Genomic DNA, 5,881 nt, shown 5'->3' with positions numbered 1-5,881 from the left:
AGAGTTCTTGGAATTCAATGAAAATGACAATACAACACAACACAACCTCTGGGACACTTTAAAAGCAGACCAAAGAGGGAAGTTTATAGTTCTAAGTGCCTACATTAAAAAATTAGAAAGAGCCTAAATAAATGACCTAACATTGCAACTCAAGATGCAGGAAAGGTAAGAAAAAATGAAACCCAAACCCAGCAGAAGAGAAGAAATAACAAAAACCAAAGCAGAAATTAAAGAAATAGAAACAAAGAAAACAATACAAAGAATCAATGACTCTAAGAGCCAGTTCTTTGAAAAACTAAACAAGATAGACAGACCCTTAGCTCAGTTACCCAAAAGAAAGAAAGAGCAAATCCAAATCAACAAAATCATAGATGAAAGGGGAAACATCACAACAGACACCCAAAAGATCCAGACCATTATAAGGGAATATTTTTAAAACCTATATGCTACTAAATCTGAAAGTCTAAAAGAAATGGATGGATATCTGAAATCATGGGAACCTCCAAAGTTAAACCAAGAAGAGATCAACAGTTTAAACAGACCCATAACATATAAGGAAATTGAAACAGTAATACAAAGCCTCCCAACTAAAAAAAGCCCAGGCCAGATGGATTTACATCAGACTTCTACCAGACATTTAAAGAAGACTGCCAAAAAATATTACTTAAATTATTCAAAATGATAGAAACAGAGGGAGAACTCCCACATTCCTTCTATGAAGCCAGCATCACTCTAATACCCAAACCAAGTAAAAACACAACCAAAAAAAAAAAAAAACAAAAAACTATAGACCCATAACCTTAATGAACATAGATGCAAAAATTCACAGCAAAATACTAGAAAAACACATACAGACACACATCAAAAAGATCATTCACCATGATCAAGTAAGCTTTATTCCAGAGATGCAGGGATGTTTCAATACATTCAAGTCAATAAATTTCATTAATCATATAAATGTACTCAAAGACAAAAACTACATTGTCATCTCAGTAGATGCAGAAAAGGCTTTTGACAAAATTCAGCATGCATTTATATTCAAAGCCCTAGAGGGAATTGGACTGGAACAAGGATGTCCACTAACTCCACTCCTGTTCAACATAGTGATTGAAACTCTTGCTAGAGCAATAAGACAGGAGAAGGAAATTAAGGGAGTACTAATTGGAAAAGAAGAGGTCAAACTATCACTTTTTGCAGATGATATGATATCATACCTAAGAGATCCCAAAAGTTCCGCCAGAAAACTCCTAGAGTTGATCAACACTTTCAGTATAGTAACAGGTTATAAAATCAATCTACAAAAGTCAGTAATCTTTCTATATACCAATAAAAAGCACTTGGAGAAAGAATACAGGAAATGCTCCCATTCACAATTGCTGCAAAAAAAAAAATCTTGGAATAAATCTGATGAAAGATAACAAAAATCTCCATAATGAAATTTTTAAATCATTAAAGAAAGAGATTGAGGAAGACACCAGGGGATGGAAGGACCTCCCATGCTCATGGATTGGAAGAATTAATATTGTGAAAATGACAATCCCATTCTACCAAAAGCAATATATAGATTCAATGCAGTAACAATCAAAATCCCCATAACATACTTCAAAGAATTAGAGAAATGCACCCTTAAATTCATATGGAGGGACAAAAGACCTCAGATAGCTAAAGCAACCCTGAGCACAAAGAGCAACGCTGGAGGGATTACTATACCAGATCTCAAAGTATACTACAGAGGCATAGTCGTAAAAACACATCAATATATAGATTCAATGCAGTAACAATCAAAATCCCCATAACATACTTCAAAGAATTAGAGAAATGCACCCTTAAATTCATATGGAGGGACAAAAGACCTCAGATAGCTAAAGCAACCCTGAGCACAAAGAGCAACGCTGGAGGGATTACTATACCAGATCTCAAAGTATACTACAGAGGCATAGTCATAAAAACAGCATGGTACTGGTGCAAACACATACACATAGATCAATGGAACATCATTGAAGACACAAACCTGAGTACATGCAATTTCAGCCACCTGATATTTGACAAAGGTGCCAAGAATACACAATGGAGGAAAGAGCCTTTTCAACAAATGGTGCTGGCAAAACTGGATCTCCACCTGTAGAAGAATGAAACTAGATCCTTATCTTTCACCTTGCACAAAATTCAACACCAAATGGATCAAAGACCTCAATGTGAAACTGGAAACCCTGAAACTAGTAGAAGAAAATATTGGAAGTAACTTATAGGATATAGGTGTAGGGGAGGATTTTCTAAATCGGACAGAAGTTGCTCAGGAATTAAGGTCAGCAATCAATGAATGGGACCTCCTTAAACTAAAAAGCTTCTGTACAGCAAAAGAAACAATCCAAAAAGTGAAGACAAAACCCACAGAATGGGAAAAAAATCTTCACCAGTGACACATCTGACAGACATTTAACATCCAGAATATATAAAGAACTCAAAAAACAAAGAATTGAGAAACCAAATGATCAAATTAAAAGGTGGGCTAAAGATCTAAACAGAGAGTTCTCAAAGGAAGAAATAAAGATGGCTAAGAAACATCTAAAAAAGTGTTCAACATCATTAGTAATTAGGGAAATGCGAATTAAAACCACACTAAGGTATCACCTTACCCCAATGAGACTGGTTAGGATCAAGAGAACAAATGATACCAAATTCTGACGAGAATGTGGAGAAAGGGGAATGCTCATTCACTGCTGGTGGGGTTGCAAACTTGTGCAGCCTCTATGGAAAACAGTGTGGAGAACTCTTGAAAAGCTAAAAATGAACCTACCATATGACCCGGTTATACAACTCCTTGGCATATACCCAGAGGACTCATCCTATTGTAGAGACACCTGTACAACCATGTTTGTTGCTGCCCTTTTCACAATAGCTAAGAGATGGAAGCAACCTAAGTGTCCCTCAATTGATAAGTGGTTAACAAAAATGTGGTATGTTTGCACAATGGCGTCCTATTCAGCTGTAAAAAAAGATGAAATATTGAAACTTGCAGATAAATGGATGGATCTAGCAACTGTTATACACAGACTCAGAAAAACAAAAGGCATATGTTCTCCCTCATATGTGGCCTCTAGCACCAAATCCTTTTAAATTCCAGGTCCTTTTAATAAGAAGATGTTATACAGCAGTCCCTTCTGCATGAAATAACTACCATCATCATGACTTCAGCTGAGCCTGATCGCTAAACATATTCACAGTTGGGCTTGGTGACAGTTGTACTCATTCATTAAAAGAGTGCCAAGCAGGGTCACTGGACCCTCACCTGAGTATCCATCCACTCTTCCCAGCCAACTACTCCAGTCTTGGAAGACAAAAGAAAAATGAGGAATAACCCAATAGAGGGATGCTCTTGGAAGCCCTTGTCAAGAAATTCCAATGGACTTTCATATGAACATTTGAAAATTGCCCTTTTCTGATTTTTTTCTAGTTTCCCACCTAGAACTTGTAATGCTAATTACTCTTGCCTTTACTTCTTCACACCTCTTATTCATGATTCAAGGACTTTCTTCTTCCCTTAGAGACAAGAGTTATGCAATTTGGGAGTCTTTCAGATAGACCCACTGAAGGGGTACTCCAATTGCCTCACCCCACATCCCTGTTCAGCATGGAAGAAGCCAGAGGGGCCAGAATCCCTATTCTCTATTGGTAATTTGGGTAACCCTTTCAAAGGATGGTGTGATAAGAATAGAAGGTAGGAATTGGCTAGGCAGTTAGGGTAAAAAGACCCCAAAGAAATGTAGCCAGTTTTTTGGCTAAAAGTCAAAATGTCCTTGGGCCTGTTAGCAACATACTCTGTTGCAGAGGCCAAAAATGTCAAAAGTATTTGGGAGCTTGTTCTAATCCTTAAAAGATTTTAGGGTTACCTCTTCAAAGGGGAGAATGTTGGAGGGGAGCATGTGGGCATTGATTTGATCAAAGCACCTTATATGCATATATGGAATTCTCAATAAAGGTTTTGTAAAAAAATTTTAAAAAAAAAGAATGTAAATTAGTTCAGCCATTGTGGAATGCAATATGAAGATACCTGAAAAAATAAAGATAGAGCTACCATATAATTCATCAATTCCATAATGGAGTGTAGACACAAAACAAATATAATCTGCATGTGGTGGTTTGAATGACACTGTCCCCCATAGGCTCTAGGTGCTTAAACACTTGATTGTGTTTGTTTTGGTTGGCTGCCCTGTTGGCAGGAGGTTATGGAACCTTTTGGGGGTGTGGTCTAGCTAAAGGAAGTATGTCACTGGGGGTGGGCTTTGAGAGTTCATAGCCTCACCCCACTTCTAGTATCTGTCTCTGTGCTTCCTGTGCATTCCTGAAGAGGTGAGTTCTCAGCTTTCTGCTCTGGCCACCTCCTACCATGCCCCCCCCCACCCAAATGACCATGATGGACTCATTTCTCTGGAACTGTAAGCCCAATAAACTCTTCCAATAAGCTGCCTTGTTCATGGTGTTTTGTTACAGCAACAGCATAGCCAAGGTACAGAAACAGCCTAAAGTAATTCTAATATAAAGGACCTGACAGGGCCACTAAGAAGTAACAAAGATGGCATACTTCCTGCTTCTTCCTGGTCTCTAGAAGGAAGGCCTTATTTTTAATACCAATGGGGCCTCTTCAACTGACCTTCTTAGAGTCAAATAGACCTGGACATCACATCATTTGGAGCCATAATAATATCAGTACCCACTTCTTTGTTTAAGTTAACCCACCAAAATGAGGGAAGAGGAAACCACTTGAAACCCTTAAAACCAAGAACATTGAATTTCAGTTCCCGGGTCCCCTCTCCACTGTTTGAATATGTCTATGTATGTATGCTTCTTTATCTTTCAATAAAAGTCTGTTTGACTGTTTTTTTCTGCTGGTCTGAGATTTTTTTCTGCCTTTTAATTTTTTAATTGGCTGAGAAAATGAACTCAACAATAACCCTATACTGATAATGATGCCACCTTCAACACTACAGGCCAAATCCTCCTTTGTGAAAGGAAGGAGCTGAATAAGGATTCCAATGACAGGCAAACTTGGTTATCAGCAACTGACAGCAGAATGAATTCATTCAAAATGGGATAGAAGGGTGAAACAACATGGATTCAGAAATAACTGATTCATTTGAATCAACTACTTTTATCTGTGAAACAACTAATCATTATTCCAGATTAGTCTAATTCATTGGGGTCTGTGATCCAGACCCTCACCTTGGCTTTCCACCAAAATTTAACAATTTTAACCTTCTGCTTTGCCAGTTATTCCTATTTAATTTCTTCATATAAAATAATATTAATGAGACAGTAGTCTGTAGACAGAACAGTGGGGAATGGTGCCTATTCATTTAAGCTCTTCAAGTGTTCATAAGATATTTTCTTAAGTCCTTCCATAGCCTTGGCAATGCCTCCCTTTGTTTCCTTTAAACCAGGCAGGGCCTTGTTGAAAATTGGTTATGGGTGGAGGTAATGTGACTCACTTTGGAGCCCCAAGCATTCTACTACCTTTCCTCCATCATCTCTACCATGGAAACACAAGAGCAAAGCATCCTGACTGCCAAGCCAACAGGAAGAAAGCAGCTTGGAGGTGTGCCCACACTGGGACAGACATTATGTGTGAAATGAATCGCTATCATGCTTTATCACTGAAGCTATGGGAAATTATTCATTGCTGCAGCATAGCATAGCCCATCCTCACCATTACAGAAACTTCTAGCCCATTCAGGTAAATTCACAACTTTCTTCTTGGCCCACTAGTTCATAATGTCACAGGGACATACTCTCTCATCACGAAGTCAGTTTATCTGGTTTGTCATCCTAATATTTTTCTGAATAGCACACACTTCCTAGAAATAAACACTTTTCATGCATTTTT

Source organism: Nannospalax galili, unplaced genomic scaffold, assembly GCF_000622305.1.
Source record: "Nannospalax galili isolate Female #2095 unplaced genomic scaffold, S.galili_v1.0 scaffold755, whole genome shotgun sequence".
NCBI lineage: Eukaryota > Metazoa > Chordata > Mammalia > Rodentia > Spalacidae > Nannospalax > Nannospalax galili.
This window is presented reverse-complemented; position numbering follows the sequence as displayed.